Source organism: Phocoena sinus, chromosome 13 (genome assembly GCF_008692025.1).
Source record: "Phocoena sinus isolate mPhoSin1 chromosome 13, mPhoSin1.pri, whole genome shotgun sequence".
In the NCBI taxonomy this organism is placed as follows: domain Eukaryota; kingdom Metazoa; phylum Chordata; class Mammalia; order Artiodactyla; family Phocoenidae; genus Phocoena; species Phocoena sinus.
Genome location: NC_045775.1, coordinates 12183692 through 12209297, shown reverse-complemented (window position 1 = coordinate 12209297; position 25606 = coordinate 12183692). Strand labels below are relative to the sequence as shown.

Here is a 25606-nt window from a genome sequence, read left to right as displayed (position 1 = left end):
CAGGAAGTCATTTACTGGTGCTGGCTGACACCGGGGGGCTGCCACCCAAAAAGGGCTGGGGACCAGAATCCCTGTCCTGCCTGTTCAGCACTTTCCAATCAATATTTCCCGCCTGGAGAGTTTCCTCCTTTCCTCTGCCTTTGGAATGAGGTGTTATCTGTTCCTAGTGCCCTTCCTCCTTTATCCCTGTCTCTTTCCACTGATAGACTGTTGTGCATGACTCTCCCGTTCTTTCCTTTCTTCTTCTTTTGTAATGTAACTGCTTTGCGATGGAGTGTTAACCACATAGCGGTTAAGAGCAGGAACTGGAGCCAGACTGCAGGAATTCAAATCTTGGCTCTGCCACTCAAAAGCCAGATCCCTTGGGCAGGTGCCTCAGTTTCCTCGTCTGTAAAAGTGGGCGAGAATAACGCCTATCTGTCTAGTGTGGCTGCTGAGAGGTTTCAGGGAGTCAGCAGGTGTCCAGCGTTAAATGATGCCTGATGCACCACAGGTCCCTAAAGAACAGGAGTCATATTTGTTACCTAAAAACCTACCCGTTTGGGAGAGACCTTCAAGATGGTAGAGGACCGAGACGTGGAGATCACCTTCCTCCCCACAGATACATCAGAAATACATCTATATGTGGAACAACTCCTACAGAACACCTATTGAGTGCTGGCAGAAGACTTCAAACTTCCCAAAAGATATATATATTTTTTTCCTTTTTCTCTTTTTGTGAGTGTGAATGTGTATGCTTCTTTGTGTGGTTTTGTTTCTATAGCTTTGCTTTTACCATTTGTCCTAGGGGTCTGTCTATCCCTTTTTGTTTTTTTTAGTATAGTTTTTAGCACTTGTTATCATTGGTGGATTCGTTTTTTGGTTTGGTTGCTCTCTTCTTTCTTTCGTTTTTTTAAATTACTTTTAAACTTTTTTATTTTTAAGAATTTTTAAAACTTTTTTATTTTAACAACTTTTAAATTTTCTTTCTTTCTCTCTCTCTCTCTCTCTTTCTCTCTCTCTCTTACTATCTTTCTTTCATTTGTTTGTTCTTTCTTTTTTTCTCCCTTTTCTTCTGAGCCATGTGGCTGATGGGATCTTGGTGCTCCAGCCAGGTGTCAGGCCTGTGCCTCTGAGGTGGGAGAGCCCAAGTTAGGACATTGGTCCACCAGAGACCTCCTGGCCCCATGTAATATTCAAATGGCGAAAGCTCTCCCAGAGCTCTCCATCTCAATGCTAAGACCCAGCTCCACTCAACAACCAGCAAGCTACAGTGCTGGACACCCTATGCCAACAACTAGCAAGACAGGAACACAACCCCACCCATTAGCAGAGAGGCTGCCTAAAATCATAATAAGGTCAAAGACAGCCCAAAACACACCATCGGACGTGGCCCTGCCCACCAGAAAGACAAGATCCAGCTTCATCCACCAGAACACAGGCACCAGTCCCCTCCACCAGGAAGCCTACACAACCCACTGAACCAACCTTAGCCACTGGGGGCAGACACCAGAAACAATGGGAACTACGAACCTGCAGCCTGCAAAAAGAAGACCCCAAACACAGTAAGTAAAGCAAAATGAGAAGACAGAGAAGTACACAGCAGATGAAGGACCAAGGTAAAAACCCACTAGACCAAACAAATGAAGAGGAAATAGGCAGTCTACCTGAAAAAGAATTCAGAGTGATGATAGTAAAGATGATCCAAAATCTTGGAAATAGAATGGAGAAAATACAAGAAACGTTTAACAAGGACCTAGAAGAAATAAAGAGCAAACAAACAATGATGAACAACACAATAAATGAAATTAAAAGTTCTCTATAAGGAATCAATAGCAGAAGAACGGATAAGTGACCTGGAAGATAAAATAGTGGAAATAACTACTGCAGAGCAGAATAAAGAAAGAAGAATGAAAAGAACTGAGGACAGTCTTATAGACCTCTGGAACAACATTAAATGCACCAACATTCGAATTATAAGGGTCCCAGAAGAAGAATAGAAAAAGAAAGGGACTGAGAAAATATTTGAAGAGATTATAGTTGAAAACTTCCCCAATATGGGAAAGGAAATAGTCAATCAAGTCCAGATAGCACAGAGAGTCCCATACAGGATAAATCCAAGGAGAAACACACCAAGACATATATTAATCAAGCTATCAAAATTTAAACACAAAGAAAAAATATTAAAAGCAGCAAGGGAAGAAAAACAAATAACATACAATGGAATCCCCATAATGTTAACTGCTGATCTTTCAGCAGAAATTCTGCAAGACAGAAGGGAGTGGCAGGACATATTTAAAGTAATGAAAGGGAAAAAACCTACAGCCAATATTACTTTACCCAGCAAGGATCTCTTTCAGATTCTACGGAGAAATTAAAACCTTTACAGACAAGCAAAACTTAACAAAATTCAGCACCACCAAACCAGCTTTACAACAACAGCTAAAGGAAACACAAGAGAAGGAAAAGGCCTACAATAACAAACTCAAAACAATTAAGAAAATGGTAATAGGAACATACATATCGATAACTACCTTAAGGTAGGATTAAATGCTCCAACCAAAAGACAGACTGGCTGAATGGATACAAAAAGAAGACCCATGAATATGCTGTCTACAAGAGACCCACTTCAGACCTAGGGACACATACAGACTGAAAGAGAGGGGATGGAAAAAGATATTCCATGCAAATGGAAATCAGAAGAAAGCTGGAGTAGCAATTCTCATATCAGACAAAATAGACTTTAAAATAAAGACTATTACAAGAGACAAGGACACTACATAATGATCAAGGAATCAATCCAAGAAGAAGATATAACAATTGTAAATATTTATGCACCCAACAGAGGAGCACCTCAATACATAACACAAATGCTAACAGCCATAAAAAGGGAAATCAACAGTAACACAATCATAGTAGGGGATTTTTAACACCCCACTTTCACCAATGGATAGATCATCCAAAATGAAAGTAAATAAGGAAACACAGGCTTTTTTTTTTTTTTTTTTTGGCGGTAAGTGGGCCTCTCCTGTTGTGGAGCACAGGCTCCGGACACTCAGGCTCAGCGGCCATGGCTCACGGGCCCAGCTGCTCCGTGGCATGTGAGATCCTCCTGGACCGGGGCATGAACCCGTGTCCCCTGCATCGGCAGGCAAACTCTCAACCACTGTGCCACCAGGGAAGCCCTTTAAACACAGGCTTTAAATGATACATTAAACAAGATGGACTTAATTGATATTTATAGGAAATTCCATCCAAAAACAACAGAATACACTTTCTTCTCAAGTGCTCATGGAACATTCTCCAGGAGAGATCATATCTTGGGTCACAAATCAAGCCTTGATAAATTTAAGAAAATTGAAATTGTATCAAGTATCTTTTCTGACCATGACGCTATGAGACTAGATATGAATTACAGGAAAAAATCTGTAATAAATACAAACACATGGAGGCTAAACAATACACTACTAAATAACCAAGAGATCACTGAAGAAATCAAAGGGGAAATCAAAAAATACCTAGAAACAAATGACAATGAAAACACGACGACCCAAAACCTATGGGATGCAGGAAAAGCAGTTCTAAGAGGGAAGATTATAGCAATACAATCCTACCTCAAGAAACAAGAAACATCTCAAATAAACAACCTAACCTTACACCTAAAGCAATTAGAGAAAGAAGAACAAAAAAATGCCAAAGTTAGCAGAAGGAAAGAAATCATAAAGATCAGATCAGAAGTAAATGAAAAAGAAATGAAGGAAACGATAGCAAAGATCAATAAAAGTATAAGGTGGTTCTTTGAGAAGATAAACAAAATTGATAAACTATTAGCCAGACTCATCAAGAAAAAAAGAGAAAAGACTCAAATCAATAGAATTAGAAATGAAAAAGGAGAAGTAGCAACTGACATGCAGAAATACAAAGGATCATGAGAGATTATTACAAGCAACTATATGCAAATAAAATGGACAACCAGGAAGAAATGGACAAATTCTTAGAAAAGCACAACCTTCAGAGACTGAACCAGGAAGAAATAGAAAATATAAACAAGCACTGAAATTGAGACTGTGATTAAAAGTCTTCCGCAAACAAAAGCCCAGGACCAGATGGTTTCACAGGCAAATCCTATCAAACATTTAGAGAAGAGCTAACACCTATCCTTCTCAAACTCTTCCAAACTATAGCAGAGGGAGGAACACTCCGAAACTCATTCTATGAGGCCACCATCACCCTGATACCAAAACCAGACAAAGATGTCACAAAGAAAGAAAACTACAGGCCAATATCACTGATGAACATAGATGCAAAAATCCTCAACAAAATACTAGCAAACAGAATCCAACAGCACATTAAAAGGATCATACACCATGATCAAGTGGGTTTATCCCAGGAATGCAACGATTCTTCAGTATACACAAATCTGTCAATGTGATAAACCATATTAACACATTGAAGGAGAAAAACAATATGATCATCTCAAAAGATGCAGAAAAAGCTTTCTACAAAATTCAACACCCATTTATGGTAAAAACCCTCCAGAAAGTAGGCATAGAGGGAACTTACCTCAACATAATGAAGGCCATATATGACAAGCCCACAGCCAACATCATTCTCAATGGTGAAAAACTGAAACCATTTCCTCTAAGATCAGGAACAAGACAAGGTTGTCCACTCTCACCATTATTACTCAACATAGTTTTGGAAGTTTTAGCCACAGCAATCAGAAAAGATAAAGAAATAAAAGGAATCTGAATCAGAAAAGAAGTAAAGCTGTCACTGTTTGCAGATGACATGATACTATACATAGAGAATCCTAAAGATGCTACCAGAAAACTACTAGAGCTAATCAATGAAGTTGGTAAAGTAGCAGGATACAAAATTAATGCACAGAAATCTCTTGCATTTCTATACACTAATGATGAAAAATCTGAAAGAGAAATTAAGGAAACACTCCCATTTACCACTGCAACCAAAAGAATAAAATACCTAGGAATAAGCCTACCTAAGGAGACAAAAGACCTGTATGCAGAAAACTATAAGATACTGATGAAAGAAATTAAAGATGATACAAACAGATGGTGAGATATACCATGTTCTTGGACTGGAAGAATCAACATTGTGAAAATGACTATACTACCCAATGCAATCTACAGATTCAATGCAATCCCTTTTAAACTACCAATGGCATTTTTCACAGAACTAGAACAAAAAATTTCACAATTTGTATGGAAACACAAAAGACCCCAAATAGCCAAATCAGTCTTCAGAAAGAAAAACAGAGCTAGAGGGATCAGGCTACCAGACTTCAGACTATACTACAAACCTACAGTAATCAAGACAGTATGGTACTGGCACAAAAACAGAAATATAGATCAATGGAACAGGATAGAAAGCCCAGAGATAAACCCACGCACATATGGCCATCTTATTTTTGATTAAGGAGGCAAGAATATACAATGGAGAAAAGACAGCCTCTTCAAAAAGTTGTGCTGGCAAAACTGGACAGCTACATGTAAAAGAATGAAATTAGAACACTCCCTGACACCATACACAAAAATAAACTAAAATGGATTAAAGACCTAAATGTAAGGCCAAACACTATAAAACTCTTAAAGGAGAGAACATAGGCAGAACAGTCTATGACATAAATCACAGCAAGATCCTTTTTGACCCACCTCCTAGAGAAATGGAAATAAAAAAATAAACAAACTGGACCTAATGAAACTTAAAAGGCTTTGCACAGCAAAGGAAACCATAAAAAGAATGGGAGAAAATATTTGCAAGTGAAGCAACTGACAGAGGATTAATCTCCAAAATTTACAAGCAGCTCATGCAGCTCAATATCAAGAAAACAAACAACCCAACCCAGAAATGGGCAGAAGACCTAAATAGACATTTCTCCAAAGAAGGTATACAGATTGCAAACAAACACATGAAAGGATGCTCAGCATCACTAATCATTAGAGAAATGCAAATCAAAACTACAATGAGATATCATCTCACACCAGTCAGAATGGCCATCATCGAAAAATATACAAACAATAAATGCTGGAGAGCGTGTGGAGAGAAGGGAACCCTCTTGCACTGTTGGTGGGAATGTAAACTGATACAGCCACTATGGAGAACAGTATGGAGGGTCCTTAAAAATAAAAATAAAAATAGAACTACCATACAACCCAGCAATCCCACCACTGGGCATATACCCTGAGAAAACCATAATTCAAGAAGAGTCATGTACCACAACGTTCACTGTGGCTCTGTTTACAATAGCCAGGACATGGAAGCAACCTAAGTGTCTGTTGACAGAGAAATGGATAAAGAAGATGTGGCACATATATACAATGGAATGTTACTCAGCCATAAAAAGAAATGAAATTGAGTTATTTGTACTGAGGTGGATGGACCTAGAGTCTGTCATACAGAGTGAAGTAAGTCAGAAGAGAAAAACAAATACCGTATGCTAACACATGTATATGGAATCTAAAAAAAAAAAGATGGTTCTGAAGAGCCTTGGGGCAGGGCAGGAATAAAGACGCAGACGTAGAGAATGGACTTGAGGACATGGGGAGGGGGAAGGGTAAGCTGGGACGAAGTGAGAGAGTGGCATGGACATATATACACTACCAAATGTAAAATAGATAGCTAGTGAGAAGCAGCTGTATAGTACTGGGAAATCAGCTCAGTGCTTTCTGTCCACCTAGAGGGGTGGGATAGGGAGGGTGGGAGGGAGACGCAAGAGGGAGGAGATATGGGGATGTATTTATATGTATAGCTGATTCACTTTGTTATGAAGCAGAAACTAGCACACCATTGTAAAGCAATTATACTCTAATAAAGATATTAAAAAACAAACAAAAAACCCTCATTGGCCAGGGCTCCTGGTGCTGTGGGAGAGGCCATAATGAGGTTCCCTGACTCGGGATAGGCTCCGCTGCTGGTTAACTTGGGGCTTGAACAAGCAGGCTCCCACCCTGGCTTTAGATTCCGTGTCTGCTCAGCCTGGAGGGCAGGAGGGTGGTCTTCCAGGCCCTCCAGTCCCCTCACCATCTGTTTGCATTGCCTTCTCTCAGTTTGCCCCCCCGCCCAGCCCTGTCACTTCCAGAACCATGCAAAAGCGGAAGACACACAGCTGTTGTCAGCCCCTCCCGTGAATGGGGGCGTGGGGGGTAAGGGGAGCACAGGAGGTAGTGGTAAGGTCACAGGTCACTGGACTGGAGGTCAGGAGATGGCTGTTCTAGTTTCGGTTCTGTTGTGTGACCTGGGAGAAGTCATTTTATGCCTCTAGATTTCAGCTTCCCCATTTTTAAAGTGTGCTAATGACCCCATGCTTTGTCCCTCTCTGAAAATGACCAAAGAAGACAAGATGCTGAAAAGTGCTTCTGGCTGCTAGGTGTGCCACCTCCTGACGGTCCCAGGTGGTGTCAGTCTCCTTCGCGGAGCAGAAGGACGCTCACTGGCAGCATCTCTGGTCATTCGTAACCACTGGCGACGGAAGCGGACTTGTGGATGTTGTGTGAGGTTGGGCTTCTGGTGGGGACCTAGACGGGGGTTGTAAGTGTCTTTCCCTACTCGATCTCTGTTCACCCTGAGGGACCTCTGGCCTGTGAGTGACTCACACAGGAAACCACCAGCCAGCTCTTCAAAAAGCTTGGAATCCTCTCAAGGATAGGCTTACTTTTTATTGCTCTGTGTTTATTTGGATGGTGGGGGGAGTAGTTTAGAGAGTCAAGGACAGATCCCTGGAGCGAGCTCCTCCATGGTAGGGTCTCCGTGATTGAATCAGTAAGATGGGAGGAGGTGGGACCTGGTGAGGGCTGGGTTAGGATCCAAGGTATCCAAGTGCTGGTCCGTAGACCAGAGCCAGTTGGTGACATAAAACTCTCCAGAAGCTTGGCCCCTACTCCAGGTTGGGATGGTACTTTTTCCTTTTTAGCTTCTCCAGTTGCACAGCCAGTTTGGGGAACCACTGGAGTGGGTGGAATTGGTATCTGAGGGCTTGCCTGTTAGGGGGCTCTGTGTTCCCGGCCCACCTTCTAGTACCCATCGGGAAACTGTAGAGTATTGTCAGTATTGGTGTCACAGTGTGATTGGATTATTATTAGGGTTGTCTGTCTGTGTGGTTGTTCAACTTACCAGGTGACTGCCAGCCTTCGTGATGAGCACTGGGAGCTGGGCAGCTTTTGTAGTGTCTATAATTAAGTAGAGTGGACAAAATGGTAGGGAAAGATTCTGGAAGTATCTTATTAGAGTCATGGTCTGGAGGAGACTCAGCGTTCTGCTGGCCTGACCCTCTTAGTTTTGCAGTAGAAGAAAGCGGGATTCGTCCTGGCCCACTGGGGGAATCAAGTCCTAATCAAATACACTGAAAATGGGTTAGAATTTTGAGGGCCGTTTGAGAAGGAAAGTGGTAGGGATGGGATAGCGCCCCTGACGCCTGATTACCTCGAAAGCTTTTCTTGTTTCCAGGTCCTTCTATGGCTCATCTGGCCTCAGCTACAGCCAAGAGGTCAGAGAGGTGGTCTCACCTGGGGATTCTTTTTTAGAAATTCACCTTCTCCAGTATCTACACTCAGGTGCCCCTGGGAAACAGCACCTGTGGCAGGCACCCTTTTCCTCAGGCTGTGCTCTGATGGGAATTCACAGGCACAACCCCAAATTCAGAGGAAACAAACTCCTCTCCGCCACTACCACTGTGACCTGGTTTCCCAAAATGCAGGGCTCAGAAATCACTTTCTCATCAGGCTAAAGTCGCTGTGTTTTCTCTATCATTTCCTTCCCTTCCCCCCAACTTCCTGTTTTCTCTTCCTCTTTTCTCCATCCCCACCCCATCTCTCCAGCCCTGTCCCAGAACAGGAACAGAGACCGAGCGTTGATCATCACGATTTCCTGATGGGCCCTCTGGTTGCTCAGAGCCAGGGCCGGCCTGGCTTCTCTGGGGCACATGAACCCTGGCTGGCAGTATACAGGAAGCCAGGGCCTTTAGAGCCTCCTGGCTGAATGAGAACCTAACGAGAATAACCCTTCACGTCCTTGCAACGTTAACAGCTGCCAAAGAACTTTCTCCTGCCTTCCAGCTAACACACTGGAAAAATAAGACAACTCCTAGTGTTTTGGCCTAATAGCTCTAGTCCAGTTTACATGGACAAAACATCGATTTGGGAGTTAGATATGAGTTCATGCCTGGTTCTGCACCGAACTCTCTGTATGACTCTTCAGGGCACTCTAGTTCTCTCTAGCTCGGTTCCCTAACCCTTTGGAAAAATGGAGTTCCTGGTACCTTTAGCAGAATTTTTGAGGACAAATTAGGAAAATGTAAGGTTCACCTGATGTGCCTGTTAGATATTATTTGCTTAACAAATGTGAGATCCCTTCTTTGGTTTTGGTTTTTGGCCCAGAGGAGTGGCTGTTCAAATGTTTGGTGTTCAGAAAAATCACATAATAAAACAACAAGGTCCTACTGTGTAGCACAGGGAACTATATTCAATATCCTGTAATAAACCATAATGGAAAAGAATCTGAAAAAGAACATACATGTGTGTGTGTGTGTGTGTGTGTGTGTGTGTGTGTGTGTATAACTGAATCACTTTGCTGTACACCAGAAAGTAATACAACATTGTAAATCAACTAGACTTTAATTAAAAAAAAACAAGAAAGATCACATAATAAATGATAATCATGGGAGGAAAATCCATGTCTGTTCCTGTGTTTTCATGAAACATGGAGAGAGAGACAGACAGACAGAAAGAGACAGAGAGATAGAGACAGAGAGAGACCAGGAGACCTAGAGGCTGGGTGCACATACATCTATCATTAAAAAACCAAGTCCACCCACTGCTGTGCCCACAGGTCCCACTATTCCATAACAGCATTTTTCTAATGAGATAAAGGAAGAATCCTCCCAACCCCATGCCTGAGGTGGACTGTTTTACTCAGCTCCCAGGAGTAAAACTACAGAAACAGCAATGTGGAGAAAAGCGCCACCTCTCGTCTTGAAAATCCGTTAAATAAAAGACTTCTATTCAGGGTCAGTGACCACTTGTTTGAGAAGCCAGCCCAATCGTGTGGCTGCTTTTTTAAAAAATTCCAGAGACCAGAGAGTCAGAGACACATTCCAATCTGGAATCTCATCCCGAGCGGCTAAACCCTTGAATGAAGCTCTTTTCTTCTCTGAGCCTCAGTTTCCTCAACTACAGAAGCATTAGACAAGGTTATTGCATTTCTTCCAGCCCTAGGAATCTGTGATTCTGGGACTCTCTCTGCTCTCCTTAAAAGAATGTATTATAATGAGAGGAGAAGAGGAAACGGCCTCTCCTGGTAACATCACTTGCATTCCCTTTCTGCAGGTTATCACTCACCAAGGACAGAGAAACCACAGGACTCTCGGGGACCACAGCCCTGATTTAGGGAGCCAGACTTGTCTTGGCCAAACAGCTGCTCATCTGGTTCGTTCCATCAGCCTGGATTGGTGAATCTGAGTCACAAGGGAGATCTCCAGGTAAGAATCAACTGTCTCTGCTTATGGCCAGCAGCACGGTGACGACCAACATCGTAGTGCAGAGAATCTGCGATATGCAGGCTTACGGGATACCTGCAAGTATCGGGGATGGTCCTTCCACCAGATCTGTCATCTCTGATTGGAAGCCATCCTTCCTAACACCACATACATGTACAAGGAAAAAAACCGAAAAGCAAAAAAAACAAGGACATAATGAAGAATTGATGTGCACTTCAAAGTAGCTGTAATTTCGAAAGTGCTTAAATGTCCCTGGGTTCTATAACTGCATTCTGAGTGGGAGCTGTTGCTATCTTCGGTCTTTTTAGTGTTTAGGCAGGAAACAGTCGCTTGGAACTACATGCAGGGGGAGAGCAGATTAGAGCTGTTGCTGGAGGTCGCTTTGTCCCTGCAGAATGCATCTGAGGGCTTCTTTCTGGCCATCCAGACTGAGACCAGCAGGGAGAGAAGTAGCCCACCTGGCATGGAATTTAGGTCTCATGCCGGAAGTCTGGCTGGCATCTCACTTGCTGTAACATTTTTAGAGGTAAATGCAGCTGACTTTAGAGGTAAATTCGGCACTGCGGTGCACCAGCCTCGGATCGCCACTCCCCTTGCCCTCTTCCCTCACTGCCAGCATGTTGGTTCTCTCCCTCTTTCACCTTCTCCCAGTTATGGGCACTTTTCTTCTTATCAGGAAGGAGAGGGCCACACCTACTTGAACTTCATCATTGAACTTGGACCTGACACGGGCTGACATCCCTCTCCAATGACTCAAGGTCCGCTGATTTCAGCTCCTTGGACTTTGTTGTATTAGCACATCTCCTCTAAGCTGGCCCAGGGCACCCACACATCCAAGGTCAGGAGTCACGAAGGAAGTGACAGTACACTGAGATGATCTCACACCTGTTACTCTTTCAGCGGTTGCTGCAGTGACCATCTGCTCTCCTCTCCTAAAGCTCTTCTTTTGCATTTAGATATCCTGATTTTCCCTCAAAACTAAAACCAGAAGCATTTCATGAAGCTGAGAATCACCTGTAAGACCAGGTGATTTCTCAGGTATTTTCCAATTCTGAGTTCCTGGGATTATTTTATCCCAGACTTGGTCCTTATACCAGATTCTCATTCTTGAGGGGAACAGATTTATCTTGTGCTCCCTTCCTTTCTTCCTCTTGTGGTTTCTTTCCCCAGAGGGGTCCCTGAGCTGTAGCGTACTTCAGAGGAAGGAGAAGAGCTTTGGAAATTAGACAGACCTGACTTCACATCTCAGTTCTGCTATTTATCGGTTGAGTGATTTTGCCTAGATCGTTGTAAATTCCTGAGCTTCTGTTTCCCCGTCCACAAGATGGGGACAGTCCTGCCTGTGTGGCGGGCTTGTGGTGAGGTGCATTAGCATAGTTTCTTGCTTATAGTAAACCTCAAAAAATGTCAGCTTAATCAGAGGTATTTCAGTACAGCTTTGAGCCCTCGTTGGGTTGCATTTGAACCTGTGCCTAAAGTCTAGGGACAGACCTTGTCTACACACGCAGTTAAGGAAGCCCAGAGCTGTTAATCTTTTTTTTTTTTTTTTTTTTTCTTTTTGCGGTACACGGACCTCTCACTGTTGTGGCCTCTCCCGTTGCGGAGCACAGGCTCTGGACGCGCAGGCTCAGCGGCCATGGCTCACGGGCCCAGCCGCTCCGTGGCATGTGGGATCTTCCCGGACCGGGGCACGAACCCGTGTCCCCTGCATCGGCAGGCGGACTCTCAACTACTGCGCCACCAGGGAAGCCCAGAGCTGTTAATCTTGATTTCAGAGTTCCTCTTCAATACCGGCCCGCCTTCACCTCGCCTTGGCCAGATCACCCTCTGTGGTTCGGCCATTTGAAGGTTTGCCCTGTTAAATCCAACCTCAGGTCTCACCACCCTCCCGGGCTGTTGAGTCCATCCTTTGTCCCATCGGATAGTAGCTGAAAACTAACTCACCCCCAGCAGCTTTTTCACTTCAAACCAGTGTACTTCCAAGACCCAGAGGAATGTCCTCACAGTTGGAGCCAGCTGATTCGGGAGCAGGTGTCCTGGCCCCTCAGCGAGACAGTTAAGTTTCAAGCACATGTTCATCCAGGCCCACAGCACTGGCTTTCTTCCTTGACTGTGGACTGTTAGCTCTTGTGGGGCATTCATTTATCCAGCCATCCGTGCGTTCCACAAATATGTATGGAGCATGTCCTACGCAGCAGGGGTATTCTTGGTGTTAGGGATCCACACGAAACAAAACAAAGCAAAAAACAAACAAAATTCCTGTTCTCTTCAAGCTTGCATTCTAGTGGGATCAGGGGAGTGTCAATAAATAAATAAGCGTATATTATACCAGGTAGTATTAAGTGTTATGGAAAAAATAAAGCAGAAATAATGATAATAAAGCCAAGTCAGAGTGAGAGGAAGTTGGGGGAACAGGCATTGCTGTTTTAGGCAGGATACCAGGGAAGGCCCCCCTGATTAGGTGTCATTGGAGCAGGACCCGAACAAAGCGAGGGAGGGAGGCTTGAAGGAAAAAGGGAACAAAGGCTCTCAGGTGGGAATGTTCTTGGGCTCCAAGGAACTGCAAGAGGATTGGAGTGGAAGGAACGAGGGACAGTGGAAGGAGGTGAGGACAGAGAGAAGTGGTCAGATGGTGCAGGCCTCATGAGCCACTGTGAAGACTTGGGCTTGTATGTTCTGGTTGGCTTTTCCAGAGAATCCTGTACCCTTCCTCCCTCTTCCCCAGAGAGTCTCAAAGGCTTCATCCCTAAAACATCCTGAAATAGAAATAAAGATGGATGTTCTTGACCAGTAGAGTATTTGCCATTCATTCCAAAACCCGTATTGGTTACTAGGTACTGACACTCTGGAGGTAAATGAGACTTGGCCCACCTGTCCTAGGAGCCCGTGGCCTGGCACTGGTTCAAGGCTGCTTGGAGAAGATGCATCGACAAATCAGGTCCAAGTGAGCAGTTGTCCTAATTTGGTCATTGTGGTACCAATTTGCTGGAGTAGGAATTTCCCCTGGGACCTCCCACAGGTCACTGGTACCAATTCTCTTGGAATTCATCCACCTAGACTATTGCCAAGTCTGGCCTTCTGGGTAGAGGGAGGACCAATCCATTCAACAAACATGTGAGTGCCTATTCTGTATCAGCGCCAGTGCTAGACACTGGGGAAAAGGATGCTGAGATTCAGCTCCTGCCCTCAAGTTGTTTATGGTTTCACTAGGAGGCCTGCTAGACAGCACCCCAGCTATCAGTGTTCTGATCAGAGTGGGTGTGAGGGACCAAGAGGTGGGGTGCTTGAGGTAGTGAGCTCCCCATCCTTGGAAGCATGTGAGCAGAGTGAGGGGCAGAGCCGGAGAAGCTTCCTGGGGACACGCTGTCTCCACTCCGTCCTAGAGATGAGGGGTGGTCCGCTAGGTGAATATCGGGGAGGGTGAGAAACTTCAGGGAAGGTCTCCAGGTAGAGGACAAGCATACACGAGGGCTGCCTCTTGGAGGGACTCGCTGTGGCTGTGCAGGTGAGGTGAGGTGAGTCAGAGAGGGACTCACTCAGAGATGGAAGCTGGGAGGATTAACCAGGGACCTTGAATGTCGAGCTGAGAGAGTTGAGTCCATTCTGAGGACAGCTCAGAGCTGGTAACAGGGCTTTAAGCAAAGATGGATGGCAGTTGCAGTCTTACAAAGCAAAGGGCCGAATTTTATTTGACCCTCTGTTCTCTAAAGTGCATGTTTTATATCTACTCCTTGTAATATTGTAACAGTTTCCTCAGCTGTAAAATGGGTTCACACAGATCAGCCGAATGGGAGGTTGTGAGGGTAGATACATGGCCTTTCCACCCCCAGGGCCCTGGGGAGTGGTAAGTGCTGACAGCACTTCATGTGCAACTTGTTGCACAAATGGCTGGTGAATGGTTAGAACAGGAGCCTTTTTTCTGATGCGAGAAAGTGGCTGGCAACAGTCCATGCTATTCTAGTAGAAATGATGGCATTTAGATCTTGATCTGTTTTTTTTTTCTGGTCAGAAAACAAATACCCATTTCTGAAACCCTCTCTCTGCTGAACACTAAAATAAGAGTGTTCTCTTTAAAATGTGCACATTCATTAAAAGATAATACCTGAGCCCTCACCATGCCCCAGACTCTGTGCTAGGCCTGGAAGCATCGAGACAAGTCAAGTCCAGTCAGCCCCTCCAGGAGTTCATAAGCTCATGACGAAGACAGAGGAACCAACAGTCATGGGAGCAGGTGGTGGGCAAGAAGCCCCAGCATGAACACAGTGATGTGGGTGCAGAGAGGGAGCCTGCCCTCTGCCCAGGCAAGTCAGGGAAGGCTTCCAACAGGGGCCATGTGAGCTGGGCACTAAAGGATGAGTAGGAGTTGGGATCTGGGAAGGAGTACAGAACAACACTGTCATCAACTCAGTTCTCTGTGACGGCGGTGGGGAGGAAATAGCCAGGGCATCATCATGCACAGATAATGCCTCAGCTCTGCTTTTAAAACTCCGCCAGTCGCCATCCTCCCACCTCGTTCCCAGCGGTGACTGAAAATAATCAAATTGACTAATTTGAGTTCATCTCTTCTCCGACGCTATGGAGGTGTTAGTGAGCAGAATAGGGTAAGGGTTGGGGGGCCAGAAAAGAAGTAGAAAGAGGAGAAGGAGGAATCCATTTCCATCATCCAGAAACACTGATTGAACAGCATAGCTGTCTGGTGGCAAAATTCAACTTTACAGAGACCTGGGTCTGCTTCTTCGCAGTGAAAACTGCAAGAGATTTTTAAAACTGTATCTGTCCTTCTACCTTTCTCTTAGAAAAAAAATATATAGGTGTGTGTGTATATATATATATGTGTGTGTGTGTGTGTGTGTGTGTGTGTGTGTATGTGTTATGTATACGCACATTCTTGTGTATATGTGCATAATATATATGTAAGTGCGTAGATACGTGTATATGTGCATTTATATTATATAGAATTTACTCTAACCTAGCACAGAGCCTGGTGCCCATGACCTCCAGTCACACTTGCTGGTTGGAGATGGGTGTGTGGTTTAGAACTGACCTTGCTGACCTGCACACGTCCCCATATGTGCCAGAGTCTCTAAAGGTCATGGCACTGGATGCTCACAGGCACAGCAGAAGGGAGTCTTGGTGTCGGCTACAGAAGAGGAGACTGCAGCTCAGAATGACGAAGCATCTTGCCCAAGGCCCACAGCTATTAGGTGGTCAGGATTCAAACCCTCTTCTAACTGTCCCTCTTCCACTGTATATGCTATGCGTCACCCTATCTATAAATGGGTGAAGCTTCCAGTAAACCAAGGAGGAGATTCTACAACTAAGACTTGCCCTTGGAAGGGTCCCTCAATTAGGGCTTCAAACTGCAGAGCTGGGACGACCAGTGGCAACTCACCAGAGTCAGGGATGCACGTGGCCGGAAATGCTCTGTGGATCCCTCCAGCGCTGGCAAGCACTCTACACCTCGGCCTGCAGGGGAGGGAGAAGGGAGGAAAGAAGGAAGGGAGGGAGGGAGGGACGGAATGACAGGCATCAGGGTTAACTTGGGTTCTAGTCCAGGCCTAGCACTGACTCACCTTTGACCTTGGACACCCCTTCCCTTCTCCATCATCACTAGGAGGGTGTTGGGCTTGATTGTCCAACTTCCATTTCTGAACTCGTCCCCAAGGACAGTCCTTGAATCCTGCTGACTCCCCACGTCGTGCCGGGGGACCCCAGTGTAGGACTGGAATTTGCATCATCACCACCAGGAAGCTCTCGAAGGTGAGAAACCAAGGCCCTCACCTCCTCATGGACGGCCAGGCCTCCACCAGCCCTGGAAACAGAACAGCTGAGCCGGTACAGAGTAGAAGGATGGCTCGGCTGTACCTCATCCTCCCAGCCTTCTGCTGGGAGCCCCCGGTGTGGCTGCTGCCCTTGCTCAGTGCCCTCTTCCAGCCCTCCGGCCTCCTTGCAGCTCTGTCTTCCAACCCAGAGAAGGGTTGGAAAAGAGGAGAATCAGCTTGGAGTGTTGGGCTCCGCCCTGATGGCAAGCTTCCTTTCTGTCTTGGGGACCTGTAAGCTGCCAGTCCAGGAGTCCCAGGAGGGAGACTGCACCTGACCTGGAGAGCAGGAAGGAAGCCAGGGGTCAGGGGCACGCTGCACACTGGCAGAGAGAAGAGTCCTGCAGAGTCGTTCATGTGCTCGCAGGCCTGGCCATCAGTGCCCCGCAGGACCCCTTTCCCCACGTATCGGCTCTTTCCGCCCTGACCCGGCTGCTAGCCAAGCAAGTAGGGCAACGGCAATCTACCAATTTTCTTCAGTTACCGTAAGGTGGATACAAGGAGCTGGACGTGTGATGACATTTGCAAAGGCCCATGTCCCTGGTTCTAAGGGAGGCCACATGGCACGGTGTACATCAGAGTGGGCTTTGGGTGAGATTTGCTTTCACTGGGGTTGTCGTGAGATGCTGTGTCCTGCCGTGGTTATAGCACAGACTGCAGCTGGACAGCCTGGGCTGGGACCTTCCTCTGCCGCTTCCAGCTGGTGAGCTCGGGCTGACCGGACGTCTCATCCAGCTTGTCCTCATCTGCAGAACGAGAGCCCACAGGACCTGCCACACGAGGCTGCTGTGATCAGGGATGTGAGTTCATGCATGTAAGGGTGCAGAGTGGTACCTGGCCCATAGTCAGGGCTCAGTGAGTGTTCGCCGATTTTATTTTGATCTAAAGCCTCTAGAATCGAACATTCTATTCCGTTTCTGGGCTGTGCTGTGGGTTCAATCGTTTACTGGCTGTTTAGTAAGCATCTCGTGGGTGCAGAACTCGTCCTAGATGATGGCGTTTCAAAGCCGGAGTCGGCAACATGATAAACACAGTGAGACGTCACTCCTTCTTTGCCATTGGGACAAGTGAAGCCTTGTAGGAGACCAGAGGCTGGAGAGTTCCCTGAGCCAGGTGGCTTCTCAGAGGAGCTGGGGGGCCTGGAGTGAAGCGGGGGGGAGATGGAGGCCTGAGCCGAAGGCTGGACAGCGGGTTGAGAGAAGGAGGGAGGAGTTGACTAAGGATGATTAGGGAGGGGTGCCATTCTGAGTGGGAGACTGGGAGAAGAGCTCAAGAGGGTGGAATTCTTGAGAGTGGTTTTCTGGTGTTGGTGTGGGCGGTAGGCTCTGCTTTAAGCCTTTTTGGTGTGAAGTGCCTGGGGCCACCAGGTGGAGATCCATCCCCTTTGCCCAGCTCCGGTGTTAGTGGAGGCAGAGGGCTCAGGATGAGCCAGCAAAGAGCCCCCATCGCATAGGATGGAGCAGGCCCCTCTGCTCCCGGCAGAGCGAGCACAGGCCCCTCTGTGTGCGGCCCGAGAGCCCTGGCCGGGCCTCCTCCTTGAAGGGCCTGACAAAGACTGGCTTGTTCTCCCCTGACATCAGACCTCGCCCTCAGGATTTCTCTGTTCTTCTGGGGCAAGATCTCACACAGTGATAATAGAGTGAACGGGAAGAGGGAGGAATCAAGTGAAAGCTGTCTCAGGCGTCACCATGCCAACCCGCTCCCCTAGCTGAGGGTAGGAAGAGGGCGCCTGCCGCGTGTGCCCTGCGCATCTTCCAGGTCACACCCCTGCAGGGACAGCCCTGAGCTGCGGGCGTTCTGGTTGGAGCCGAACGGGAGCTGCTTGTATTGGTTCCGAGAGATGCTAGCTGCCTGGTCAGTGACGGACAAAATATTAGTGAGTCACATTACTTAATGGCTGCATACAATGGGTGGATTGTTTTCTGTGTGTGTGTGTGTGTGTGTGTGTGTGTGTGTGTGTGTGTGTGTGTTTTAGCTTAAGTATTGCATTTAAACACCTGGGTTTTCTATTTTAACAAAGATTTATAGTGAGTTCTGCCTTGGAAATTTCATAAAAGCTTACTATTTAGCGGGATCTGTGAGATCACCTGCTCTTGAGTCTGTCTGACCCTCTTTTCAGATGAGTGAACGGAACCCGGGAGAATGGGAGACAGGAGTAAAGCTTTTATAGGCACCCAGGATTCGGACCCTGTGTGACAAGTACTCAGCATAAGACCCCTAGTGAGGGCTTACTCTGCTATCCCTGCTTACTTTTTGAGCTTTGACATGTGCCAGATGGGGTCAATAAATGAACTCACTCGTAAAACAAAATGAATATGAAACCAGTCCAAGGGGAACCGCTAGTTTCATTTATCTTAAAATAATCAATCCTAAAACAACCGTTTACTTGTGAGATACAGGAAGAAAAGGGGATTTGACACCGGAACTTCACATCCTTGGTCCAGTGCAGTGGTTCTCAAGCTCATGGCCAAGGCCATAGGCTAGTAAGTGGAAGGGGAGCCCGTGTCTCCACTGTCTCTTCAGTGCGTTTCCCACACTCCATACTCCACTTCATCAAATGACCTGGGATTGCTTTATTTAGCTGGGTTCTCAGCTGGTAGGAACCGCGGAGCAGTCCCAGACCTGGTGCTTGAGTAACAAGTTGCTGTCTTCAAGTGGAATTTAGAAATAGCCTAAACAATACTTGATCTGTCTGTGAGGACTGAGAGCCCTCTAGCAAATGCACGGCACAGCTTTCAAATTTAGTCATTTGTGGCCACAGACACCAGCCCGGGAACCCCGGCTGCAGGGTAAAGTTCAAACCAGGGTAGTGCACGGTTGAGTCATCAAGAGCACGGCCGGGTTTGAACATAAATCTGGAGCTAAATTTGGGAAGGTTGTTCATTTGGTTTAACTGTGGTCTTGCTGGATCCATCCAAACAGGGAAGTTCCACTGTGACTGTGCTGCCTTCTCTGTGTGTGTTGAGTTTCTTGCAGGGGCATCGTCTGCGAAAGCAATGCTGTACTTCTGCACGCCTCTCTGTCTATAAATACAGGGCGGGGTTACCGATCGCTAACGGAGGATCCCCCGCTCTCCTAATTTACACTTCCAGAGTGTTTTCCAGATCCAAAATATAATTTTAAGTGGACATTTCACCAAAATGAGCTGTCGTAATTCATTTTGATAAGCTTGGATAAGATTTCAGCATTTTCTTTCTTTCTTTTACTCTTTACATTTTGCAACTGGAGTCGGGTTGATTCAGCCACCAGACAGATGTTTCCCTGGTTGGAACGCGTGATTTAAGACATTAGGGGAAGAGGCAGGGGAAGATGATTACTAAGCCAAGTGGCTGAATCTATGAATTTTTCTTTCCCAAATGTCGTGGCTCCGTTTCCCGCAAAGTGGTCAAGATCAATGCTTTTGAAATGACCTTGAACAGGAATGAAGTGAGTTAGTGTGTTAAGTAAGCGCTGGGTACCACAGCTGCGAATTTGAACCCTTTTTACTACTAAGAATAAATATATTCAGGGCATTGAAACTGATCCCCCTGCTTTGTCCCTTTTCCAAACTTCTGCTTTTGTACTAAGTACCTACCCTGACCAGGTCTGGCATTTTTAACGTGAGATGAGCACGCCCCTTAGTGGAGAAAGTACTTAACTGCAAGCTCTTAACATTTGCCCAAAGAAAAGCTCTCGGTTTTTACAGAAATATATCGCTTTAGTAACTCTTAAAGCCAAACTACTTGTCTACGTTGGAGGGTTATCGTGAGAATTAAATGCGATAATTTGTGGGCAGCACTTAAAATGGCACTGAGTGCAGGAATGACAATCAACTGCTATTATCACGCTTATCCGAGAATGAGGATTTGGGAAGCAGGGGGTTGAGTGACGTCATTTTTGGAGTCTTCAGGATTTCAGCTTCAGGGCCCTCTGTGCCCACACTGTTACGTATTAGGAAAGGTGAGTGAAGAGTAGTGGACAGGATTTACCTGGGGCAGGACCCACTGCCCCGAGGCGGAAAGCAGTGCCGGCCACTTCAGAATACAGGCCTCCCCACCGTGTAGTGTAGGGATTTGGATTGAAAAGAGCATCCACGCAATGCGATTCCACCTGCACTTGAAGAGGAGGCACTGTTCCTTTGCCACGCCTGTCCCTGACCTTGGACTTCTCCCGGCTCAGCCTCCGGACGCTCAGAAGTCTCCACAGGCCACCCTCTGTGAAAATGACTCCTAGTGGCGGGAGATGTCTTTTTCAGAAGTTAACGTGGGCATCGTTCAGGCCGTATTCTGCTTTTCTGATGACTCAAGTTTTCTTTCTTTTAATTGTCAAGCATAGGATGAGACCCCTATGAGTCTGTTTCTTCATGTGCCTGAAGCTGGTTACATCTTTATCAAACGAGATGTGAAAGTGGGGAAACGATTTGCCTTCCCTCTCTCCTTTCTTTCTTCCTTCATCCCTTTCTTCCTTCCTTTCATTCCTCCTTCTCTCTCACTCTTTCCTCCTCTCCCACCAGCCCCTCCTCTTCCCTTCCCTCTTGCTCTAAGTGGATGATTGACAAGAAGTCCTTGGGTATAGATTTTGGCATCCACGCCATCTCTGGTCCACTCACTTTTTCATTTATTCGGAAACATATTCCCTCAACAGCCTACTCTGGATTCAGACATAATCCAGCCCCAGTTCCGGTGCTGGGGGTATTCCTCCTTTAAGAGGAGAGGCAGGCAGGTAAGCAGGGGTGACAGGACCGTGGGGAGGTGCTGGGAGAGGGCTCCCGGGGCCGTGGGGAGAGGAGCGGAGGGCAGCGCGTCCCCCCAGGACTGGCACCGGGAGCACGGCAGGCCCCAGGCTGGTGGTGGATGTAAGTTTGCCTGGCAGAGAACCACCTTTATAGTGGGTTTAAAAGCCACCTAGGAGGGGCTTCCCTGGTGGCGCAGTGGTTGAGAGTCCGCCTGCCGATGCAGGGGACATGGGTTCGTGCCCCGGTCCGGGAGGATCCCACATGCCGCGGAGCGGCTGGGCCTGTGAGCCATGGCCGCTGAGCCTGCGCGTCCGGAGCCTGTGCTCCGCAACGGGAGAGGCCACAACAGTGAGAGGCCCGCGTACCGCAAAAAAAAAAAGCCACCTAGGAAAACCGGGTCCCACCACTTCATCATAACCAGGAGACTGGGATCTGCCAACAGGTCTCAGGGCCAGGCCTATGATAGCTGTCCCTCCAAAGGCCTCTCAACTCCAGCCACCGAGAGTGTGATCTCAGCCGTGGGGGACCTGGGGTTCCCTTCGTCCCAGCCCCAGGCCTCACTGACAGTTTCTCCCTGGCCTCCCTCCCACTCCACAGCCCCCTCCTGCATGAAACCCTCCCAGATCCTTCCAGCCGGAGGATTCCTCTCCTCTCTTCCACCTTCTTCCCAGATACCAGTCCTCACTAGAATCTTCCACTCGTTACAGCTGTCTTTAAACATAGCCTCTCACCCTCACTGGATGGTGCAGGGACTGTGGCTCTAGTTTCTAAAAAGAGCAAATGTTCATGCAGTTGCTCCTTTGACCGTGCACCCACTTTCCTGGACTCTGTCAAGGACTGTGCTGGGTGTGGAGGCTGGACCAATGATTAAGACCTGCATTCAGGAAGCTGAGCAGACACATATGAATATTATATTTTTGTTAGAAATATATACAGGATACACGGGGTGTATATATTAGGGCCATAAGAAGGAAGAGGCCAGTTCTAAGGGAGAGGGAGGGGTGTTGGATTTGGGTGGAGGTGGGGATCAACTGACTCAAATCACACATAAAGTGAAATGTAGGTGGATAGATCACCCGGCAGAGCCAACAGAGTTTTGCCAACTAAACAGAATCTTCAGTGTTACTGGTAATCTCTAGAAATATTGAAAGAATTTATTACTTATTTCAGCTGAATGCTGCTATTTCCTGGGCACAGTAAGTAGACTTCCAAAGCCTTGGGAATTAACAGCATCATTTCACCATCTCTTGGAATTGTTTTGAAAGCCAGTGGACGTAGCTTTGGTGTTTGCCAATTATCCCTAACCTAGCGGGCTAATGTTACAATTATATTATTATCGTAACTGCAGTGAGATCTGATTTGGGCTCTGAGGGCTGAGACTGTGGCGGCTTTTCAATTGCTTCTGGAATTCCAAAGGAAAAGAGTCTGAATTAGAGAATGTCATATTAGACCTCTGAATACACGTGATAGATGAAAGCTGGCTGCCCAAGCCTTGCCTAATACAGGTACTTTGGGACCCGCTTTATCAAATATATGAAAATTAGTTGTAGTTAGCCTGTCTGCGTATTTCATGATGTTTGATGCTTCGGAAGTACAAAAGGGCTTGAGAACAATTTCCCTTTAGTAGTTTAAGTGTTCTACCTGATTTCTGAATTACTGCTTTGTCACAGAGGTAAACTCTGGAGTACTCCCTGAGTGCAGCAGTGGCCAATTTTGAGATAGCATGGTGCTGGGAATCTATCACCACCATCCTTCCCAAATAGCTGGAAATCCAAAGGGCTTCAAGAAACAAGCCAGGGATGCTCTGTGGAAGTGCCGTCAAGGCGCAGTTCTGTTTCTTAAATGGAAATCTCATCCCATTTCTAATTACCTTAGCTCCTGGTGTGGCTTTAGGTTGCCTGAATACATTTCTGGAAATTGTTGGACATTCTCATTGCATTAAAACCTCAGGATGTTGGAACGAAGAGGAGTTTCCCAGGTCATCTAGCCAGTCCTGGTTGGTTACAGATGTGATAAGGATGAGACTCAGACGGAGGGAGTGACCGTCTCCAAGGTCTTGTAGCAAGCAAGTGGCTGAAAACAGATTAGGACAAGAGACAGTGACTCCCGTGCATTTGGTGGCATTACAGAGGCGTTACAGTCGCGGTAGCTTCCACGACCTTCAGGCCCCAGGGTTACATAACAACTGCCTGACCCGCCCAAGGCACCGAGCTGCATTTCTGCCCTGGAGTTTCCTTGCTTCTGCTTTCTGGATTCAAAGTTCCTATATAATTAGTCTTCAGTAGATTCTCCTGACCGTCTCGCCCTCTACTTTCCCCCCAAAACACACTTTCTATTTTAGAGGTTCATGCTGTACCTCATTAGGACCAGGCTCACTGACCATGCACTTTCCCATCCCGTGAAAGGACTACTTCTCCCCTTTTCTTACCCAAATAAGAGTGTCTGACCAAAATAACAGATGGCCTGAGAGCCTCTCCTCCCACGGGCCTGGAGGAAGAATCTTATGTTTGGATGGAAGAGAAGCTCCAGGGGATCATGGGAGTCGTGTTTATGAACAGATGACTTCCTTCATTCCACCTGTATGTATGGAGTTCCTACTGTGTGTCAGGCCCTAGTCTGGGATCTGGGGGTATATATGTTAATGGCGATAGAGATTAAAAGTAAACCCTGGACAGAGGCCTAAAGAAAAAACATGCAGATATATTGGGGGAAAGCATTCTAGGACTAAGGACTAGCAACGGTCCTGTGGCAGAAACACATGTGATAAGTTCAAGAATGAAGAAGGGGGAGAGGCCAGAAGCTGTGAGTAGCCCAGCGATGGAGGGGAGTTGTACGAGATGAACTACCTTGGGGTAACATCACCTCGGGCCTTGTTGACTGTGATAAGAATCTCGTATTTTACTCTAAGTGACACAGGAAACCATTGAAGGGATTTAACCAGAGGAGTGACATGCTGAAACTTTTGAAACATCATTAGAATGGCCAGATGGGTAATTGACTGAGTGATTGGGAACTGGGGAATCTGTTTAGGAAGTGAGTATGATAGTCTTGGCAAGAGATGGGATGCCTTGTGGGTTGTCTAGGCCTCCATGTCCGAAAAACGATCAAATTCAAGCTGTGTCCTGAAAGGAGAGCTGAAGGGTTTGTTAGCTTAGATATGGGGTGTGAGAGAAAGGAAAGCCGAGGATGACACTGACGTTTTTAGTCTGAGTGTCTGGAAACGTGGAACTGCCATTTACAGAGAGAAGGAAGACTGAAGAAGGGGCAGATTTCTAGGAAAAAAGAACAAAACTTGAATTTTGGATATGTGAAGTGTGAGGTGTCTGTTAGAAGTCAAGCAGTCAGTGGGATAAATGAGTCTGGAGTTCCAGCGAGGGGATCAAGGAGACAGTTATAAATTTGGAAGTCATCAGCATACATCCTCTAAGATGGTATTTAATAGATATTAATAGTTGTGTCAGAAAGGGGACTCGGGGAGGGGGAAGGATAAGCTGGGACAAAGTGAGAGAGTGGCATGGGCATATATACACTACCAAACGTCAAATAGATAGCTAGTGGGAAGCAGGCGCATAGCTTTGTGTCCACCTAGAGGGGTGGGATAGGGAGGGTGGGAGGGAGGCAGATGCAAGAGGGAGGGGATATGGGGATACATGTGTATGTATAGCTGATTCACTTTGGTATACAGCAGAAACTAACACACCATTGTAAAGCAATTATACTCCAATAAAGCCGTTAAAAAAAAATACTGCCTGCACTCAAGTCATGTCTGTATATTTCTGTGTGCATCTCTGGTTGATGGTTTTGAGTTTCCATGTATCTTCTTGGCCATGTTAGAGATAAAAAGTTAATTTTCAAAAAAAAGAAAGGGAGGGCTGGGACTGCGGCGGCTTCTCAGTTGCTTCTGGAATGCCACAGAGCACCTCCGCCTTCTTCATGGCCAGGAGGACAGAACTAAGACCAGTGGGTGGAACAAGAAAAATGACAGTAGTGATCGTGATTATGGCCACTACCATTTATGCATCTGGCTCCTTACGTATGTGGTGTCATTGTCTCTACAAACCAGCCTTGAAGAGGCTGAATTCATCTCTGTTTTACTCATTTTGAAACTCAGACTCTGGGAGGTTAAGTAAATGTTGTTCAATACGTTGATTGAGACCACCCAGCTAATAAATAGCTAAGCTGTGATCCAAACCCAAGTTCATGTTCTTGTTGCTACGCTCCACATCACAGCTCAGTTTAGGAAGTTCAATAGGGTGGTCTTTCTTTTATCTCTGAGAAAGACAACTTAGCTGAGAATTTCTGCGAGCTCACCCTCCACCTTCAACTGAGCCTGTCCTGAAGGTCGGGCGTTTCAGATGCTGGGTGGAATACTGCACGTCGGGGCTGCCCTTGCCAACGCAGAACACACACTGTAAAGCAAGAGAGAACAATTTGAAAAAAGGAGATGACACAGGAAGATAAAAGTCATACATCCGCTCTGAACACTGGCTACAGTTTAAGCCAAGACGTTACCCATAGGTGCTGGCTGATTTCCTTTCCTAGTTTCAGAGGGCAGATGACAATCCCCACCCTACTGGAGAC

General features: G+C 46.3%; 1 protein-coding gene across 2 annotated transcripts in view; it reads left to right on the top strand.

The window, feature by feature from the left end:
* The window catches only part of CYRIA (CYFIP related Rac1 interactor A), a 107616-nt gene that overhangs the window by 38881 nt on the left and 43129 nt on the right, over nucleotides 1-25606 (top strand). For both annotated transcript variants that reach the window (XM_032652703.1, XM_032652704.1), the window contains exon 2: nucleotides 10323-10474. The gene's annotated coding sequence lies outside the window, so the exon portion shown is untranslated. The remainder of the gene's footprint in view (nucleotides 1-10322; nucleotides 10475-25606) is intronic.